We start from the raw sequence: 22,838 nt of genomic DNA on the forward strand, positions 1-22,838 counted from the left end.
ATATAAGAGTCCAAAGTAAATCTACCTAATTCTGATCTAGCACCTATGTTAGTGGCTGTCTTATTCAGTCCTAATACTGCTTTACAAAATTTAGCCCGATGAGGAGGAGAGCCCTATAATCATAGGTCTTTTTTTATTATACGACGGTAAGACAGCATTTTGACAACACAATATAACCTGGGACACTGAAGTAAAATTAGTTCACTATTTCCCGATATATCCAAGCTCTAAAGCAGGAGTCCAGAAACTATGAAAAAGTTTTACAGAAACCACCAAATAATTGCCATCAACAGCGAGCATTTCAATTAAAAATATAAAACCAAAAACAAAACTAAAATCAAAAACATAACGACTGAATGGTAAAGACAACCACTGATGTTGTTCCTGACTTGAGCCAATTACATCAATACGTGACTGGGAATGATCGATTGTTAGATCTCAATCCTCTCTGCTTTTAATCTGGGTCAATGAATTAACAAGAGGTACATACCAGAAAATACAATAGAAATCAGTACAGGCAAATCACTTAACTATATAATAGCTAGCAAACAACACATGTGCAAAAAAAAACCCCAATATAATCAAAGAAAGTTTGCAGTATAAGTTAGTTAAAACAAGCTCAAAGGACTTAGCCTGCTGCTATGAAATCATGCCTGCCTATACACTCTTAATAAATAAACTCATCATAGATACTAGGATTCTAACTGTGTACGCCAGACGAGCGTTTCGTCTACAAAAGACTAATCAGTGACGCTCGAATCAAAAAAGTTAAAAAGGCCAAATAAAGTTTGAAGTTGAAGATAATTGAGACCCAAAGTTCCGACAGGTTTTGCCAAAATACAGCCAAGGTAATATATTCCTGGGGTAGCAAATCCTTAGTATTTCGCAGGAAGACACGATTTTGTGAAATGTCTAGAAAGAAACTGCACAAATTTCAATGTAGTGGATAAGAGTCTTATGTTAAGACTTGTTTTCGGCAAAACAGTTTTGAAAACGTAATCACTTCGCTTGCATGGTAGTGAAAAAAGTTTTATATAGTGAAATATCATATCTAAATATATGTAAATATCTGCATCCGGATATGTCAATAGGTCAGAAAAGATTTGTTTTCGTTGCCATTTTACAAAATTTATTCTGCTCAAGTCAATTTGAGCAGTTACAGTTATTACAACCCGCGACAGAGAAATGTCAAAAGTTGTTTGAAATGATATGGTATGATATCTACACGTAAACTATTTTAAAACACAGAACACGATAAAATCCATACCTCACATATGTTATTTATTATCAAACGAAACAATCAAAATTATAACATTTCACCTGAAAATATATTGACAATGTTCGCCAGTTAGATCTCATTTCAGTAAAAATATCTACAATCAGGAAAAAATCAAGATACAGTTATATTTGCCGTTAGCCATACCAATCTAACATATTAACGCCTAATTTCACGACACCCCAGTCTGTAATAACCCGTAGCGATTAATGTACAGGAAGGAATATCGTAAAATCGACATTATGTTAAACGTTGTGATAAATGCAACTGTTAATTATATACTGTATAGAAATTAGGAAAAGGGAAGGCTATATACGGCGCCCACCCATCAGTTAAATTGACAAAAGTATAATATATACGGTTCACGTTTGAAGTGGATGGCTCATATTCAAAGTTGACATTTTCTTTATTGTTTAATTTAATTAGTGTACATATATTATTGGTGTATTGGAATACAAAAATTAAATTTCGGACATGTAAGGTAAGCAGAATTTTAATAACCAAATTAATTTTAGTGATTTTAGTAACAGGAATTACACATATGGAGTAAATTTATATAAAAAAAGTATTCCATTTAGAACCAAAAAGCTAAATAAAAACATGCATGCTTAGATGCTTACAACAAGTATTCTTTTTATATTGTGTCACAAAATGGGAATAACTGATAACCCTTCTCAGGCAATGCTGGTACAGTTTACTTACATAAATTGCATATTATGTCTTCTTTTAGGAGGAAAACGTCAAGAATTTATATTTTATGATACATTGATGTTTCCGATATCTTCAAACTCTTCAAATAATTTTAAATTTCATTAAGTTTTCTTGAAAAAAAAGATGATTACTTCCTTCTGTCAAGCAAAACGACATGTAGTTTAAGCCGCCAAGGGCATGTTATGGTCGTACCAGAACGTGCCATTTGCAAATTAAATCATATTAAAATAAGTGTTTTATATTAAAAGTAGATTAAACTGATCAACCAGACGTATAAATGATAAATAATTAGTTCTGGTCAAATGAGGAAATTTATCGCTAAAGCTTTTAAAGTTTGAAGGACCTGTTCAAAGATAAGGAATTGTTTGGTTATGCAGCCTCAGTAGAATAAACTATTTTGGCAGGCAGGAAATTGAAAAAAGTACATATGTTTTCCCATAAAGGACAGTTTGCCAAAGAAAACTTAGAACTATAACAGAAAATATTTTGTTATTTGAAATTGAAGATTAACTAAACAGTGTCTGTTTCCATAAATAATTTTGAAATATTATAACATCTTTTTATATAATCCGTTATAAATTGATACATTTTTTACTTTTGAAGTTTGAATCCTTTTGGCAGCGGAGATTAAAAGAATAATTATAAAGCTTATATATAAAATGCATTTAAAACAACCATTATTATTTATTATAACGTCGGATTTATTCATATTAATAAGCCAAATATCCACACTTTGGCATAATCTCCGAACAAAAAAAAATGCTTCAATACGCGTATACTACAACTTAGTAAAACAACTTAGAAGTTAAGAGAGTTGATTTCTAAAAACTTTAGGTCGGAACGGCAATTATGACCTTAAAATATTTAGAATACATAAGGCCAGTGGTATAGCCAGACATAAGTTAAGTAGATGCTCTCTGTTAAAAAAGATAGATGAGACAAAAAAGAGGCGAAACAAACCAAAGGGATATTCAGTCTCATAAGTAGAAAACAAACTGACAATGCCATGGCAAAAAAAAAAGAAAAACGACCAAAATTAAAGACTGAGCAATATGAACCCCACATAAAACTTGGAGTGATCTCATTTCCTCCGAAAGGGTAAGCAGAGACTGCTGCGCATGGGGCACCCGTCATGTTGCTCATTTAAGTACAACACCGGTGATAAGTCTAATTTGGTAGGTCACATTCGAGGAAAAGTGGATTGTGGTAACGACAACATATCCATCATCATCTGTGTACATTTTTCATGAAAGTGAAACACAAGAATTGTTGTAAATTTAGTCCTAAATATTGTTTATTGGACCTGGAAAACACTACTAGGTTAGGTTTTTTTCCCTAAAAAATGAAATTTTACAGCCAACAATCACTGAATCAATCATTTTTTTTTCTTTTTCTGCAGTCTTCTTTGTACAAAAAAAAAAAGACATACTTATGGTGTGAAAATTAATTTTTGTTACCCCCAGGTTGTCTTAGTCTGTCATAAACCACGAAGTCAGACAAATTATTTCATACAAGCGCGGCTAGAATTATTTTGTGGACCTAAGAGACTTCCGATTAGGTTAAGAGTTGTCATCCTAAGATATGACTGAAGTTGCTTTGTGACATAAGCTTATATAAGATTGATGGAAGTTCGCTATGTAAACTTGGAGGATACTAAGAGAATCCTAATTGACAAAATTCTATATTTTCGTCATTGATTTGCCATAAACGATCCGATCCAAGTCAAACTGGGTCTTTAATCACCTGAGAATATTACTTTCGATTCAAGCACACAACATGAGTGTTTTGTTTGTCAACAGGTTAAGTAAGATCATCAAATGAAGATATGAACTCTCCTTTTCTTTTTCTGAATGGATGCTTTGTTCATTATTATTTAATAAGGCAAATTCACAAAAAGCATTTGTATTTTTTTTTATATCTTTTACTGTTATGTCAAATGTTAAACTCATGCTTAAATAAGTTTTCTTTATAAAGCATAGGTTCAATTTATCACGTATTAAGCAATTCGTGACGAAAAATTGAGAGTTTAAGTATCCCACATGGCACTTATTCAGATCCAAACCTAAAACTACGAATTTCCGGCTTTCATGATTTATAAGTACTGTACTATACTGAGAACTTGTATAGTTAAGGATCCGCGTCGATGTACATCGCCCTTACATATGGTAAGCTATATATATGAAGTTGAGAAAATATTATGTTGTAAATTTAATTCGATTCTACATGTATAGTTTATTCCAGTAGAATTTGCTTAAGCCATATGCTTATACCTCCAACTGCTTCGTAAATATTTAAAGATAAGAAATTGAGAGTTGGAATTAGGAGCTTAGATGTAATTTAAAGACAGTAGCGAAATCAATCAAATAATGAGTATTCGAACTTCATGTCTATACATTCAAGCTCCTAAAAGTTTAGAGTAAAATCTGAAAAACAAATTACATGAAATCAAACCTAATATTGACATTCCTTTTTTTCGAAATTGTTCAAGAGCAATCAGTTATATGTAATGGGGACAATAAAATAAATGGTTGATTTTGAGAGGATATATACATAGCAGTACGAAAATAATTGACGATTTGATTTCATTGTTAAATTGTACTTCCCCAAAACCCAGCTGTCGCTTGAATATAAGTGTAACGGATTAAAAATATCATAGGTGTGCTAGGTCCTCCACGGTCAACACCTTCTCACTATTTCATTGTGTTTTTTTCTTAGAAACTTTGGATTTTTTACACTTTAAGATCATAGTCTTTTCAAGTGAGGTAATCTTTCTTTTCTCGTGTAATCTTCAAACAGCAAGATTTTACTAATTACTGAATTCGGTTTACCCGTATAAACTTAAGTATAGGACATGTTTTATTTTCACAACCAACGTGGCAATTTAAAAAAAGAATTCCTATTTCTTTAAGATAGTGTAAAAACGGATTTCAGCAGAGACTATTTTAACATTAGTAATAATGATTACCTAAAACAATAAATTAGACAAAACAGTGTTATTCAATAATTAAAAGTTTTATTACTAAAACATTCCATGAGATGAATAAATGCATTAGTTGAAGCCCAACATAATTCAGAAGCATACTTTCCACCATAAAAGATTTTTTTGTAACGAACACATCTCTATTTCAACATTAAAATGTACAGATTATATATGTGTGCAGGAAGGAACAATCTGTGTAAAAAAACGATAGGGTCAAGTGGAATCGCATAGGGGTTAAGTTCCCCAAAATATAAAAATCTACAGAAAATCATACATTATACTTCTGAAAGATTTATCAAAAGTGACAATGATCCCGTTTTTAATATCACGCACGTAATTAATAAATAATAACATGTTTATTTCATTAACATTAATATCCACTCTGCTTTCAAGATCGTGTATCATCAATGTTAATTTCCGACATCTCAGTGCACGAAAAAAGATAAAATGAAAGTTCAGATAATTAGAAAAATCTTTTGATAATATATAGAAAAGTAAAATAGATTAGAAGTTTTTATTTTCATTTAACCATATGTTTTATCTTTAATCCTAAATATCATAAACGTGCTTATTGAAGACTGACTTGGATATTATTTTTTTAACCTGTCTTGCCTTTTCTATATCCTTCCTTCATTCTGTCCAGTCGCGTGCGCCTAAGTATTCATTAATTCTAATTTGCAGTAGTTTACACCTAAGAGGAAAAATGAGCTTGTTTCACCGCTATCTAATTATTCTTCTATTTGGAACCTTATTTAACGAGGCTCTAACAATTTGCTAACCATCCTTTGAAATAACTACAAAATATTATTGATACGGTTACAACATGATTTACTTCAAAATATGCTGATAACGACGGAAAACTGTAGAAAAATGTGTTTCTTACACTAATTGCTTGCATTAAAGAAAATGATTACGGGCTAAATGAATTAAAGGTTACATATCTTTCAATTTTTAGCATCCACTTCATCAATCTTGTATCAATATACAGTATGGTTCTCGTTCGTTGATGAAATGGAACATAAACAATACTGGTCACTGTGCACTTTTAGTATATTTAGCAATGTATCATTGGTGTATGGTAGGCATATCATTTGCAGATGATAAGGGGTTTCAAAGAAATTGCAACCTAAATAATAATAAATGGACAAAAATCTTTTCTATATTTCATGATACAACATTTAAACTTTGACCGTTACTTTCAATTTATAGTTCTTTCTTTGAAGTTTCATTCAAGCTTTGCTCAAGATTGGTGTTCTGTCTTCTGTGAGTTCTTTTTCTCTCTGATTTTGGATGTAAACTTGAACTTCGAGATAGTACAGTTCATTTTGTCATAACCTACTAAGCTACAAAGCTATAAGACGTAAAACGTGTACTCTGTATTCTACATAATATTAAGTTTCTTGTGTGAAAACGCATGTTTATTACATAAAACTAAGATTTTGGACATAAACTTTCCGATTTGATATACAATCTTGAAATTGCTAAAGCATATTCAATGTCATCGGCTCCTTTAGATCAGTAACATTGATCCTACAATCAAAATTCCATTCATTTAATGTCAAGACAAGGTTAACTTATCAAAAATGTAAAGGTGCATGCTTGCAAATCGTATGCACCATAACCTCTTCTTAAAAAAAACGCCCGGAATATTTGTGTATATAGGTTACAACAATAAATGGAGAAGCAATTTAGAAAGATTACATGCTATTTAGAAATGAAACATTGTCACGCTAACAAATGACAATAAGTATGAACTTCCTATAGAAAAAAATTAAAACTTAAGACTTTGTTGATGTAGTGTTGTACCTGACAATTAAGATTAAATGTCAAAACATTAAAATCGGTGCAGTTGTATACCAAACAAAAAAACTGATTGTTTGTTACATTAATTGATTCCAGAAGAAGATTCTTCTGCCGTTCTATCTATTTGTTCCATTTTAATTTTTTTTTAAATTTAAAGTACTTTAGTAAAGACATTTTCATCGTGTAGATATTCGCCTCCAATGCGAGCGGACGTGGGATCAATCCCTGCCAGGTCAATCCAACGACTTGGAAATTAGTATTTACTGTTCCTCCGCCAACCATTGGGTGTGTAGGAGTAAAAGAAAGAATGGTCAGAAGAATTTGTCTGGATAGGGTGACATGTCTTCCTACGGACTTGTCCTTGTGAAATAGCATGTGAAAAATATGATTTCACAAGTTACTTTTTAAAACATTTTAAATAAAGATATAAAAAATAATTAAGATCGCTACCTGCAAAATGTACATGAAAAAATATAATAACAGCAATAATGAAAACCTTATTTCGAGCAACAAGTTGAACATCTGCATCAATGCCTAGACTACTACGACCACGTGCTCTTAACACTTTAAAGACCAAAGAGCAAAGTATACACACTTCATGTATAAACGCAAGTAGGAGCAGTCATGAACAATAATACATCGGGAACACCCTGGAGTAATTAAAAAAAAGATGTTGGTAAAAATTTGAATGATTTAGTAACTTTTTTTTTGTCCTAACTATATGCATGATGACGGTGGCATGTGGTCTATGAAGTCACGAATGACACTTTGAATGCGAAATGTTTCGTTCCTCTGAAACAACTGACATTGTATTGCTTACAATTATGAAATTATGAAAAAAACATTTATTTTTAATCACTCAAAACCTGAAATAGACAAACGACATATAACTATAAAGATAGCGATTAGAAATTGAACTATATATATAAATTTGTCTTTTGTGCTTATACTTACACAATAACAATCAATATACTGTTAAACGATGTAAAAAATATCTTTAGTTCTATACTTACACGTGTTGAAAAACAACCACTTGACGAAGTGGTTGAAATGTTTATATACATTTGTAATATAAGTATTTACGATGCAATTGAAATACAATTGAAATATACTTCGACAGGAAGCTCATCACAATTTTGAATTTGTATCTTTAATATTCTGACGTGAGAACTAGCGACTTTCAATGGAATAACAAAAGGCACATACAATAACATACAATAACGTACAATAAAACATTATAGAAAGAATTGTCCCCGGTATAAAACCTTACAAAAAAGCACACACAAGTACAATCAATATATATATAAACAATATATAACTCGTCTCAAATTTAGCTCAACAAATGTTAGATCTTCAAATTTGCGTTCTTCAAATATATAAACACTATATATATATATATATATATATCGGGCATAGTGCAAGGCGATTTGGTGCCACGATATCTCAGTAGCAAATTTACTGATCTAACATTGTTGGGCTGTTGTTTAGACGAATTATATATATATATAAAACGTTTTTTTTTCAATTTAGACTCGATATATATATATATATATACTGTATCAAATAATGCTCAATTGCAGCTGCGGGAAACAAGCTCAAAAAACCCTATATCATGCCTTCCTACACTCCGTTATCGATGGCTGTACTAGAGAATAGATTTCGTACGATCTTATACAATGGCAAGAATAAATCCGTACACACTTTAAATTCAGAGATAACTGAAAGAAAAGTGTTAGTTTTGCTTTAAATTGTAAATTAACGAACTAATGTTAAAAGACTAGAAGGAATGATCAATAAACAACAAGTATAAAAGTCTCTATATAATAACGTCTTAGTTGGTCATATATCCGGTACAATGAAAAGGAGTGAAATAATGGGACACTTAATTTGTCTCTGTCAAGTCAGTCAGCTAGATTGAACCCCAATATTTTATCAGCATCATAACTAGGAGAGTAACCGTACCAAATTATTTTCAAAATGGGGTGTCAAATGATGTAAATGACTTGTATATTGTTATGCTACATGCAGTTTTTTTAGCACTTTTATTGCCGATTAAAGTAATGTTCTGTTCCAAGATCAGACGGGTTGCTTTGCATATACTAATAAACCCTGCATTTGTTTTGCGTATGGTTCCTGGACCCTAATTTGTTTTACGTATGGTTCCTGGACTCTTTTAGGTGTAACTGATATACTATTTGTTCGTTTGGTGTTTGCGTATTAGACATAAACATTCTACAGCACAACGCCATTGTTATTCAAACACTTGTAAGCATGCATTATGCATTGATAGGTTGTAATTCTTTTATAGTCTCATTTCCTAGATAAATGCATATATAGCGGCGTTTGGTTAATTAAAATTTTTAGTACGAGCGAGACTATTGAATAAAATTGAACAACAAATAAAAAAAATAATACCCCCCCCCCCCCCCCCCCCTCCTTTCTACCCCAAAGAGCAAAAACATCAATGCATGTTATGTTCTTCAAAATATTTGATGTAATTTATTTGAAGCTTCAGTGTATGTATACATATTTATATTTATCACTATAATTGCTGGTGTAAACTGTTGCAAATGACAAAATAGGACTCGGGAATTCATTCCAATTAGATAGAATGATTCTACTATTTCGTACAGACAGACTTATATTGACTTCATAAATTGTGCAAATATTGTTATATCAAAAATCAATTTCCGAATCGACACCCATTAAGTTTATAGATACAATAACTCTCACAAGACATCGCATTGACAAAGTGCACTTGAAGGTGATTAAGAGCGGGGGATAGGGGTTGTTGTGTACACGGCAATATTTACAAAATGAAACCATGAACCAATGAGAACAGCACATCTTTGATCAATAGGCGAAGTTATCACAAAATTTCATTTGCTCTTCTTACATAAATAACCAAGAAAGACTCTTCAATAAAGAGAAAGTTATTGAATGTACTATGACAGATGTGAAAGCTGCATTAGTTACAAGGTGCAAGGCAAATGTTAAATAAATAATACCACCACTTTACTATAATTATTAATAGGAATAATGCATGGTATAGTTATATTTCAATGTAGTAAAAGTAAAGTGGTTTCAAGTAGTTATATGAAAATTACTCCTGAAGAACGACAGAAAGATAAGCAATATACAACAGATCGTATACATATAGGCTTTAAAAACGGCATACTGTAAAACATGGTATGGTATGATGGTATGGTATGTGTTGTGGTATGGTGGTATGGTACGAATATCACCATACCATGGTATGCATGAATGGTACCATGGTATGGTATGATGGTATGGTACAAATTACTATACCATGGTATAATTTGATGGTATGAAGCATGGTATGGTTTTTTGAAGTAGGAAGTTTTGAAAAGTTAATTAAGATAATTTGAAACATGATTTTTTTTAATTTGCAGACATTATGTATCTGATTTTTTTTTTGAAAAGAAAATATTACTAAAAAAAGAAAGCGGATGTAGACAAACAGAGCTCTTACATAGAGCTGTGAACAGAAAACAAGAGAAAACTCAATTTAAACATCTCATATAACCATAAAGTTAAGTATTATGTCCCGGTCTGACACATTGAAAATTTCTGACAATTATTCTTTGAAATTTTGGTAAGTGCTGCATATCTTATGATTATAATCTAGATAATGTAGTTAAAGTTTTATTGCTTAGCCTTCTATCAATGACCAACTTTTATTTTGTTTTGAAATATGACACTAAGTCTTTCAACAGTTGCATATTCTGTCTACATGTATGCCCAATAAATCACATTTAAAAAAAATGTGAATAAAAAGTGAATGCATCTCTGCATCAATTAGAAAACACCATACTTTCTTATTAAACTGTCACTCATATAATACTATGTAAGTTGATAGATACCACATGTTTTTATATGTGAAAATTGTTGCATGAAGGAATAGTTAATACACAATATCAATCAAGGAATGTGTCTTCTTTTATTATGTGCTAATTTTTTTTAACACTTTATTTCATTTTTTTTTTAATTAATCGCAAAACTGGAATATTTTCTATACTATATGTAACAATAGTTATAGATATCCAATTATATATTGAAACTCAGGATAAACAACAACAAAGAATATCGTCCAAAAAAAATCAAACACAAAAAATAAAAGGATGTCCATTACACATAAGTCTGTGAATTTTCTACGACTCTTAAAGTTTAACATTTTTTTAGTTTTAGTAATCTGTTTGATAAGCAATAATATCTGTCATCTTATCAGCATGGTAAGCTCTTCTTAAACATTTTATAATTAAGAGAAGATATGTATTTTCCATTCTAAATGTGGTTTCTTGAGCAAAGATGTAGGACTGTAGAAATGATTGTTTGCTTATGGAACTATAACATCAAATATACTATAGCGGAGTTATGCTGTTTTATAAAAACGAAATTCATTTTTGTCTTGCCATGTAACATTAGTCACAGTGATCCTAATATTGTTGTGGCTAGAGCATTCTCTATTACTACATGTCAGGGCTATATTGCATTCAAATTGTCTGTATGTCAGTCTATTTGTCCATGTTTCCCCGCAAACGTTTCTCATATTGTCTGTGAACCAGAAAAATAATTGTTTTTGTTGGTCCCTTGTATGCCCCTTTACAATAATAACCCCCAACCTTCCTATTGTGGTATGGAACCTTGTGCTAAAATTTAATAGAGATCCATACACTTATACTCAAGTTATTGCCTGCAAACCATAAAAATAGTTGTTTTTGGCCCCTTTTCGACCCCTAATTATTAAACGGTTTGGGCCATGACCCCCAAAAATCAATACGAACTTTCCCTTTGAAGTATGTAACCTTGTAGTATAATTTCATAGAAATCTATACTCTTATACACAAATTATTGTCCTGAAACATGAAAAATAATTGTTTTGGGCCCTTTTTGGCCCCTTATTACTAAACAGCTACGACATTAACCCCCAAAATAAATCCCAACCTTCCTATTGTGGTATGGAACCTTGTGCTAAAATTTAATAGAGATCCATACACTTATACTCAAGTTATTGTCTGTGAACCAATTTATTTTCTACGAACCAGTAAAACTGACCTTTTTTGCCCCTAATTACAAAAACGGCTAGGACAATACCCCCAAAAATAATCCCAACCATCCTTTAGTGGTATGGAATCTTGTGCTAAAATTTCATAATGATCCAAAAAAAAAGTATATACACTTATACTAAAGTTATTGTCTGCGAACCAAAATGTCTTCAGACGCAGACAAAGACATCGCCATAACATAATACGAACGGAAACAGTTTTGCGGTCGTATAAAAACATCTCTTCTCAATATTGTCTGAAATTTTGATTGTAAGTTCTTGTAGGTTACCATCTCATTACACAATTATCAAAATCAATAGAACCAATAAATGAAGCATGTAGCGCTTCTCTCATAACTGAAATTCTGGATCTGCCTCTGACATACAAAAGAAAATGACTAAAATTATAAAAACTTTAGTTATGCACTTCTGGCTTCACAATTATTTCATGCATTGGACATATCATTGGTTGTCTGTTTTTTCAGTTCAACAGACCCAAAGGGTTAAGTGAGCTTTTCTAATCATTTGGCTACCGTTGTAAGTCGTACTTTGCAGTCCGTTAACTTAAACTTCTCTGAAACTACTAGGCCAATGATTGGAACCAATTTGGCCACAATTACATTGGTTTATTTTGTTTTTTTGAAATGTAACCTTTGATCCTGCCAGTCAACCAACATAGCTGACATGGCTAAAATAAATGGGTGTATGGATGGTTGTTTAACGTTCAGTGGCAAGTTAAATGCATATTCAGGACAAGCATAGATAAAGAGATATGAATGTTGACCCTGTTTTGTACTAAAGCTGGAATATTTTATGTGCTAAGTTATAGGAGTTAAAGCCCTTTAATGATGAGTTTTATCAATTTTTGACATTTTTGCTCATTATCTTCAAAACTATAATATATATAGATAAAGTGAAACTTTTAATAGCAATAATGATCACAGGACAGGGTCTACAAATTTTTCACAATGACCAAAATTATTGGTTTCTTTCCTTTTCAGTTTGCCTATTAGCATGAACACTTTAATAGATTGACAAGTTGCTCACCAAATATAAGTTATTCAGTTTAGAAGCATATGAGAAACGTTTGGGGGAAACATGGACGAATAGACTGACATACAGACAAGTTGAATGCAATATAGCCTCGACATGTAGTAACAGAGAATGCTCTAGCCACTACAATATTAGGATCAAAATGACCAAAGTTACACGGCAAGACAAAAATGAATTTCGTTTTTATAAAACAGTATACCTCCGCTATAGTATATTTGCAAACAATCATTTCTACAGTCCTACATCTTTGCCCAAGAAACCACATTTAGAGTGGAAATTACATATCTTCTCTCAATCATAAAATGTTTAAGCAGAGCTTACCATGCTGATAAGATGACAGATATTATTACTTATCAAACAGATTACTAAAACAAAAAAATGTTAAACTTTAAGAGTCGTAGAAAATTCACAGACACATGTGTAATGGTCACCCTTTTATTTTTTGTGTTTGATTTTTTTTTTTGACAATATTCTTTGTTGTTGTTTATCCTGAGTTTCAAGATATAATTTGATATCTAATTATTATTACACCAATTTATTACATATGGACCACAACAAGGGTTGGTCAAGGGCCGACAGACTTGCTCGGGAAAGCTTTTGGATAAGAAAGTTAAGGACAGTTTCCCCAGAGGGCATTAATGAAAAAACATAAAATAAGTTCCTACCATCACTTGTTTTCTGTAACTCAGGCTTCAGTACAGGACTCTCACAGTTTTAAGGAATTTTTCCCTCCTCCCAAACATCAATTTGAAAAAATTTACCAGCGTATTTATTCGTGGTAATTTGTATAACATTCAAGATTATTATTTCAGTTCGACTACCACATGTCAAAATAAGTTTATTTATTTAATATTTGTTCATGATTTTATTATTTTTTTGGTGATGTTGTACCCTTTGGACTTGCTTATTATATATTATATTTTGTAGTGTACTGTATCATATTTATATGATCCATCGCCTCTTAAGATTTATCGTTGGCTATTATTCAAACATTTAATTATTATTACATATAGTATACAAAATATTCCAGTTTTGCAATTAATTAAAAAAATTGAAATAAAGTGTTTAAAAAATAAAATAGCACATGATAAAAGAAGACACATTCCTTGATTGATATTGTGTATTAACTATTCCTTCATGCAACAATTTTCACATATAAAAACATGTGGTATCTATCAACTAAGTAAACATAGTATTATATGAGTGACAGTTTAATATGAAAGTATGGTGTTTTCCAATTGATGCAGAGATGCATTCACTTTTTATTCACATTTTTTAAATGTGATTTATTGGGCATACATGTAGACAGAATATGCAACTGTTGAAAGTGTCATTTTCAAAACAATATAAAAGTTGGTCATTAACAGAAGGTTGAGCAATAAAACTTTTTAACTACATTATCTAGATTATAATCATAATGTATGAGTACTTACCAAAATTTCAAAGAATAATTGACAGAAATTTTCAATGTGTCAGACCAGGACATAATATTTATCTTAATAATCTTAACTGTATGGTTAATATCTGAGATGTATAAATTGAGTTTTCTCTTGTTTTCTGTTCACAACTTTATGTAAGTGATCTGTTTTGTCTACATCCACTTTGTTTTTTTAGTAATATTTCCTTTTCAAAAATAAACCAGATACATAATGTCACCAAATTAAAAAAAAAACATGTTTCAAATTAAGTTAATTAACTTTTCAAAATTTCCTACTTCAAAAAACCATACCATGCTTCATACCATCAAATTATACCATGGTATAGTAATTTGTACCATACCATCATACCATACCATGGTACCATTCATGCATACCATGGTATGGTGGTATTCGTACCATACCACCATACCATAACACATACCATACCATCGTACCGTACCATGTTTTACAGTATGCCTTTAAAAACGGATGGAGTGCTTTAGAATTGATAGATTTATTTCACTACCAAATGCAATATTTACACATTACTATACGGTATGGATTTTGCTCAGTGTTTACGACCGTGCCGTGACCTGTATGTGTGTTCGTGTATGTCCTTGGCAATCATATCACATCTCCTTATTTTACATGTATTTTGAGCAAATTCGTGTATTTCGCCTTCAATTGGCTATCTATGGAAGCAGCGCTTTTCTGGATATACCTTCACGAGGAATACTAAAAGCCGAATTTTGAAAGCCAAGGATGTATTAGAACCGAAATAGTTGAAAAGCTATATGAACACATAGGACCTAAAAATAATAGCCAGTCAGTATAAGCAGCATTTTTTTTTAGGTTTCATCACATCTAGTTCAGATCTTTCTAGTCCTCCGGTTTTCTGCTAATAAATGTGCTGGGTCCCTGTCCCAAATTTTCTGATAAATAAAAAATACCATGCACTAAATGTCCAATTACAAAGCGGCATTGAAAATTGAAGTGCGTGTTGTAAATCTAATTTCAAAGTCATTCATCTTTTTAAGTATAATAATACACTTCTAGTAAAACTCAGTGTGAAATAATGTTTACAATCATTAAATTATTTATCTCAAATATTGCATAAATTATCATTTACACGTTGTTTTTGTTATCATCCACTTAATAAATATTACTTCAAAAACAAATCGTTCTCACGTTGAACTAATTAATTCAATACATCATTCCAATATACTTTGCACATACAGTGATGTACTCTAATTAGAAAGTTTAAGTCTCTATTATGTATAGTTAATGTAAAACAGATCAAAAAATTTTAATAATATGTATATAGCATGACCTAATTTTCTTATTTTTTTGGATCAAGGACCTCAAATCAAAAGATCCTAGGTCTCTATCACTTATGGTTTACAAGAAAGAAATGCATATCACTTATATCAAATGCATAAGGGGAAATAACTCTCATATGGAATATTCATATCGCTTCAGTCAAAATAGGACAAATCATGCAAAGGATATAACGAGCAATTTTATAAAATAAATTTGTCGCTTTTTTTGACGGTTACGGAGGAGATGCAGTCACAACAGTGTTCGGGGAGAGAACTCCTACAAAGAAAATTGTTTGGCTTAGAATGGGTGAAAATAAAAAGCGCATAATCTGTATGATAAGTATATAGATTGTTGGTTGCTTAACGTCCAGTGGCAAATATTTCATGCATATTCAGGACGATGATGATGATAAGTATATAAGATATATTTTTTTTGTTTTTTTGTTTGTTTTTTTTTTTTTTTTTTTTGTTTGTTGTTTTTTTTTTATAAGTATATAAGAAATATTTAAGCGACATCTTGCGAAACAAAAATTTTACGCGAGAACAAAATTAGGCGGAAGAAAATAACAATAAACAGAACAAATACAATAGGTCTTTCCACAGAAAAGTGGAAAGACCTAATTATATACATCAATTCATGGATCTTAGATATATAAAACAACAGTACGTCAACAATAAAAATAACTAGTAAACTTACTAACTAATCTAGTATCAGCGAAATCCTAAATAAATAAAAGTGGAGATGTGGTTAACTCGAATATTTCAATCCCTCACCGAGTCCGATTTTCTTCCACGCGAGCCATCGTAGATCAGCGGAATATAATGACTGAATTATTCGGGTTAAGATGTGGTATGATTTACCAATTAATGAAATAAAGAGACGGGAGAAATAGATGTAGTATACATTTGTTTGTTTACTAGTCTTTCTTTTTATAATACTTGTCTTTGTAGCTAATTTACTAGTCATTCTAGTAAACTTCTCACAAAGTAAGTTTTACTAGAACGGCAGTAATAACACGGACAATACGTTTGATAGTTACCTTATATTCTACTATCGATTTTACTTTGAGTGAATGGTCCAGGCCAAAAAGTTGTGATGTGCTCTTTTAACGGAATTCACTGAACACGCGCCTTTCGTTTTCGTCTGAAACAATAAGGATATAAATCAAAGCAAACTTGAAATAATCCAATCCAATTTGAAATGATTGAAAACTTTTTTTTTTAAAGGAAAATGGCCACTATTGCAGAACAATAAATCTTAGTATATACTGATTATCGGGTTTTAGCACTCAACTGTACGGTCACAATATGAAGCTTTTTGTGGAATTAACGCAGCGAATGAATTCAAAAAGCCTATATATTGTGTACAGCAGCTGATATTTTACAATTTGAATACCGATGTATGATGATAATTGGATAATCGAGTTATTGAATTTGTGTGTTTTTGCATGGTAGAAACAATAAATTCTCTTTGTTTACCAAGAACCCGGAAGATGAATTAATAAGCACGGATCAGACTTATCAAGCTCGGGTCAATCGTTATCACAATTGCGATAAGTCTGTTAAAGTTACAAAGGCCGGATGAAACTTTGACGTCATAATGCCATGATTTGCAGTTTTATGAAGAGCTCAACAAAGTGATAGATCTACTGGCACAGGGGAAACCCGTATAAACCTTTATTATAAACATAAATATAATGATTTGAAAGATGTTGGTGTTATATCAGTGTGAACTAAATTATTATCAACAAATTTGAAATTCCAAAAAAAATAATATAGGTTTCTGCAATGTTTAAGGTGGTGAACTTAAAGGAGCCAACATTATACTTGTTCAGAAATACCCATTTGAGGTAGTATGGGTGTCTTTCGTCATCTTGGATTGTAGAATAGCAGAACACAGTAGATCCAGATTTTTAATTGAGTCAGCAAAATTTGATGCTGGAATGCAATTAACGAATGTGAATATTTATTCAAATGAACAAATTTATAATGTTTTAACTTATAAATATTAATATTTTTACAAACGTAGATTATTTTTGCTTGATTTCAGTTTTTTTTAATTAGCGTATTGAGGGGAGGTAACTCTGAAAGGTATAATTTCTATAGGAACCTACATGAAATTTTTCTATTTTATGTTATGACAGGGAAAAACATACGGTGACCCTATCTTTTCTTTATATATTCTGAAAATCATTTTCTTAGAGCTGTCTTCTCGTATTTTATTTCACAATTTTATCATTTAGATTACCTTCTATTCAGATAATGATGGTTTTTCCTGTATAATCCATACAAAATGTGTCGTTTTTTCACAACCTGTAGCTTGAAAAAATGCTGGATGACCTATCATTTTTATTATATTCTTGAACATACCACCATATATACTACATTTTGGCATGTATAAAAAAAATCTATCATTTTTCGTTTATACTCCCATACCAGTGTTTATAATGGCACTCCTTACACAATATTTTAGACAGATTTAAGAGAAGCCCACTTTAATTTTTACTTATTATCAACAGTTTCCATCCTGTTATTCTCATTCCGCATCCAGGTCGAACTTTCTGTAAACGAAGTAATCAAATATTCATTAATTGTTAATGACCGTTCAAACTTAAAAGGGCTCATGCAGCCAGCATAATAAATATCGTACGACTATGTTTAATTATACGTGTAATCGACTTCAATTAAGAGATTAAAAAAATCATATATTAAAGAGAAACATTACGAATTATAACTATTATTCAAAAATTAGAAAAGTTCATTTTCAAAATCTACTCTTTTCATCTAAAATTGAGAATGGAAATGGGGAATGTGTCAAAGAGATAACAACCCGACCAAAGAGCAGAATACATGTGCAGCCGAAGGCCACCAATAGATCTTCAACACAGCGAGAAAATCCCGCAACCGGAGGCGTGCTTCAGCTGGCTCCTAAACAAAAATGTGTACTAGTTCAGTGATAATGGACATCATACTAAACTCCAAAACATATAAATGCACTAAAATTAAAAATCATACCAGACTAACAAAGGCCAGAGGCTCCTAACTTGGGACAGGCGTAAAAATGCGGCGGGGTTAAACATGTTTTGTGAGATCTCAACCCTCCCCTATACTTCTAGCCAATGTAGAAAACACAAACACACAGTAATACGCACAGTTAAACTCAGTTTAAAAGAAATCCGAGTCCCATGTCAGAATAGGTAACAAAAGAAACTAAGCAAAATGACAATGATACATAAATTAACAAAGGACTACTAGCAGTTACTGACATGCCAGCTCCAGACCTCAATTAAACTGATTGAAAGATTATGTCTTCATCATATGAAAATCAAGCACAATCCCTCCCGTTAGGGGTTTAGTATCATACCATCATAAAATATACGAGAAGAACATAACCCGTATCATGTCAACAACTGATTTTAGAATAAATGTGTTTATTTCCGATGCAAAGACCCTATGAGTGAATCAATATTAAAACCAAAATATGCCATCTTTAATGACTTGACAACAGTATCGTAACTATATCCCTTCTTAATAAGTCTGTTTAAAGGTTTGGTTAGCTTTTGATGTGAATGCCGACATTTTTGTACTTTGTAAAGAATATTACCATAAAAGATTGGATGTGAAATACCTGAACGTATAAGATGTCTGCATATTGATTTATATTTACGAATGATGTCCTTGTACCGATGATAAAACTTAGTAAATGTTTTGACTAGTTTGTGATATCGAAAACCCTGGTATAATAATTTTTCAGTAATACATAGATTTCTTTCGTTAAAATCAAATACGTTGTTACATACACGAGCGAATCGAACAAGTTGAGATATATAAACACCTTAAGATGGTGACAAGGGAACGTCACCAGCTAAAAATGGATAATTAACAATAGGAAATGAAAAATCATCTCTTTTATCATAAATTTTGGTATTAAGCTTCCCGTTAAAGATATCAAGATCCAAGAAAGGGCAGTGTTCATTGTTAGTATTAGCTTTATTTAAAGTCAGTTCAGCAGGATAAATCTCTTTAGTGTACATACTGAAGTCGTCATTATTGATATTAGTATATCGTGTTAAAACTTTTCTAAATAATAAGTATTTCCTTAAATTTTAGATAGACATTGCATGTGAACAAATAGAGAAATTTTCGTGGGTGAAAAAATCGTTAAGTTTAAATGGGTTTATGCAATACTATTTTTTTCAATAAACTGTCACGACTTTGTCGAACGATGGCGAGGGAACTTTATGACAAAGCAATGTACTACAAAATGTGTATATGTTATATTCCCATGGGGTATAAGGTTTCTATTGTATAGGCATGAGGTCTCATTAAGATACTGCAGTTCATGAACACAAATTATATATCAATTGGAAGAAAAAGGTCAATTATTCAATCAGACATCAATTTGATATACCATGCGATGAGAGCCACAGAAAACATTAAAATCATATGATATATGCCATGAGCCATGGGGAATATTTTATCTGATCACTACCGTGTTACAAATGATTGGAAATGAGATACGAAATTACAAGGTGAGTGGGCTGATTAAAGATAATGCAATTAGTCGGGAGTTTATCACCGGTATACATCAAAAACAAAGAAGAGCACCAAGCATGATAGGATGACTATCATACATATATCTGTGGTTTATCTGTATGGAAAAATCGTTATTGTTTGTTGACCCCCTTCAGGGTATATGCAAACATTAAGTGTTATTATGCAGCTGAGAAAAAAATATATACATCGAATGACACAAGTCAGATCTTTCTTCCTTAAATAATTTGGTTATATATACTTATTCTTATACATATGCATGAACATAGAATTTAAAAAAAAAAAATTGAATGAGTAATAAAAGTTATCTTACTTGAAACTTAGTACACATGTTTCCTATGATATGATCTTTCAAATTTTAATGCCAAATTAGAGTTTTGACCCCATCTTCACGGTCCACTGAACATAGAAAATGACAGTGCCAGTGGGGCATCCGTGTACTATGGACACATTCTTGTTTTTTATATTTCATGACGTTTTTTCCGTGTGCGATTTCAGTCTCATGAAATTTCAAAGAGCAAGGGAAATATTACAGCCATTCCTAGGACGTATAAGGCGTATCTTTCGTAATAAAACTAGAGGCTCTTAAGAGCCTGTGTCGCTCACCTTGGTCTATGTGCATATTAAACAAAGGACACAGGTGGATTCATGACAAAATTGTGTTTTGGTGATGGTGATGTGTTTGTAGATCTTACTTTACTGAACATTCTTGATGCTTACAATTATCTCTATCTATAATGAACTTGGCCCTGTAGTTTCAGTGGAAATTATTTTGTAAAAATTTACAAAATTTATGAAAATTGTTAAAAATTTATTATAAAGGGCAATAACTCCTTAAGGGGTCAATTGACCATTTTGGTCATGTGACTTATTTGTAGGTCTTACTTTGCTGTACATTATTGCTCTTTACAGTTTATCTCTATCTATAATAATATTCAAGATAATAACCAAAAGCTGAAAAAATTTCTAAAAATTACCAATTCAGGGGCAGCAACCCAACAACGGGTTGCCTGAATGGTCTGAAAATTTAAGGGCAGATAGATCTTGACCTAATGAACAATTTTGTTTTTGAAAGATTTGCTAGAAATGCTTTGGGTTTAGATATATGAGCCAAAAACTGCATTTTACCCTATGTACTATTATTAGCCATGTCGGCCATCTTGGTTTGAGGGCGGGGTCATCAAACACAATTTTTAAACTACATACCCTAATGATGATTGTTTACAACTTTAGTTAAATTCATCTTAGTAGTTTCAGAGGAGAAGATTGTAAAAGATAACAAAAATTTACGAAAAATTGTTAAAAATTGACTATAAAAGAGCAATAACTCCTTAAGGGGTCAACTGACCATTTTGGTCATGTTGACTTATTTGTAGAACTTACTTTGCTGAACATTATTGCTGTTTACAGTTTATCTCTATCTATAATAATATTCAAGATAATAACCAAATAAGGCAAAATTTCCTTAAAATTACTAATTCAGGGGCAGCAACCTAACAACGGGTTGTCTGATTCATCTGAAAATTTCAGGGCAGATACATCTTGAGCTAATAAACATTTTTACCCTTTGTCAGATTTGCTCTCAATGCTTTGGTTTCAGAGATATAAGGCAAAATCTACATTTTATCCCTATGTTCTATTTTTAGCCATGGCGGCCATCTTGGTTAGTTGGCCGGGTCACCGGACACATTTTTTAAACTAGATACCCTAATGATGATATTGGCCAAGTTTGGTTAAATTTGGCCCAGTAGTTTCAGAGGAGAAAATTTTTGTAAAAGTTTACGGACGACGGACGACGGACGACGGACGCCAAGTGATGAGAAAAGCTCACTTGGCCCTTTGGGCCAGGTGAGCTAAAAACTGCATAGGAAGGTCAGCTAGGTCGAACCCTATCGTCATCAAGTATATTATTATCGCTCTTAGTTATCAATGACCAAGCAACAATTTTATTTCCGTTTTCATCCAGTATCTACCGTTATTTTCTTGTCACAGTTAAAAACACCGTGATTAAATGACAGTCATTTTCTCTCTATAAGTACCTCATTACTACAATTGGTGAACATTTGATATTTATTATGTGGGAAACAGCGACAGCTGGCTTTGTAGTAATATTTATCTATTGATTTGATGTTCCTACCAAATCAGCCACACAACTTAAGCGAAGTTATGAAGTCGGTGTCCTTTGGGCTTCCTTTATAGGATATACGTTAACGCAATACTGTGGGACACTGACCAGTAGAGGTGAAGACCTAAAATATACGAGTTCTCCAAATTCATTCGTGCGAGTGCAAGTTTGTTAAGTTAAAAAAGGTTATCTTATTAAACCAAACCCTATTTAAAAAATAAGACTAAAGGATGAATTGCAAGTAATTAAAAGAGGAAGACTTTGTAAATTATTCGTGTCCCTATTAAAGGTTACCTAGAAAACAGGGCGGACGTAATGAGAAATGTCTCTGACTGTATCTCTTAATATGTCCTTAAATATCTTTCTCCGTGATTGAGGATGAGTGTATTAATTAAGTTCATGTCAATTACTAAAACTAATGGTATAATATCTCAAGTAGATATGTACATATTTGTCAAACCCCTTCTTCCTGGTACATTTAGTACAACTATTAGACATGGTATACTTCTTTATTATGTACAATTTAGATGGAAA

At 31.7% G+C, this 22,838-nt stretch overlaps 1 protein-coding gene across 8 annotated transcripts in view; it reads left to right on the top strand.

Annotated features, from left to right (window-relative positions):
• The first annotated feature begins 1,427 nt into the window (after positions 1–1,427).
• The window catches only part of LOC127732634 (uncharacterized), a 33,877-nt gene continuing 12,466 nt past the window's right edge, over positions 1,428–22,838 (top strand). For 4 of the 8 annotated variants that reach the window (XM_052241713.1, XM_052241716.1, XM_052241711.1 and 1 more), the window contains exon 1: positions 1,449–1,757. The gene's annotated coding sequence lies outside the window, so the exon portion shown is untranslated. Of the gene's footprint in view, positions 1,758–4,015; positions 4,153–22,838 lie in introns of those variants that run through there. The other 4 variants (XM_052241717.1, XM_052241712.1, XM_052241719.1 and 1 more) reach the window with 3 other exon arrangements.

This window comes from Mytilus californianus, unplaced genomic scaffold (assembly GCF_021869535.1).
Source record: "Mytilus californianus isolate M0D057914Y unplaced genomic scaffold, xbMytCali1.0.p SCAF_26, whole genome shotgun sequence".
Taxonomy (NCBI): Eukaryota; Metazoa; Mollusca; class Bivalvia; order Mytilida; family Mytilidae; genus Mytilus; species Mytilus californianus.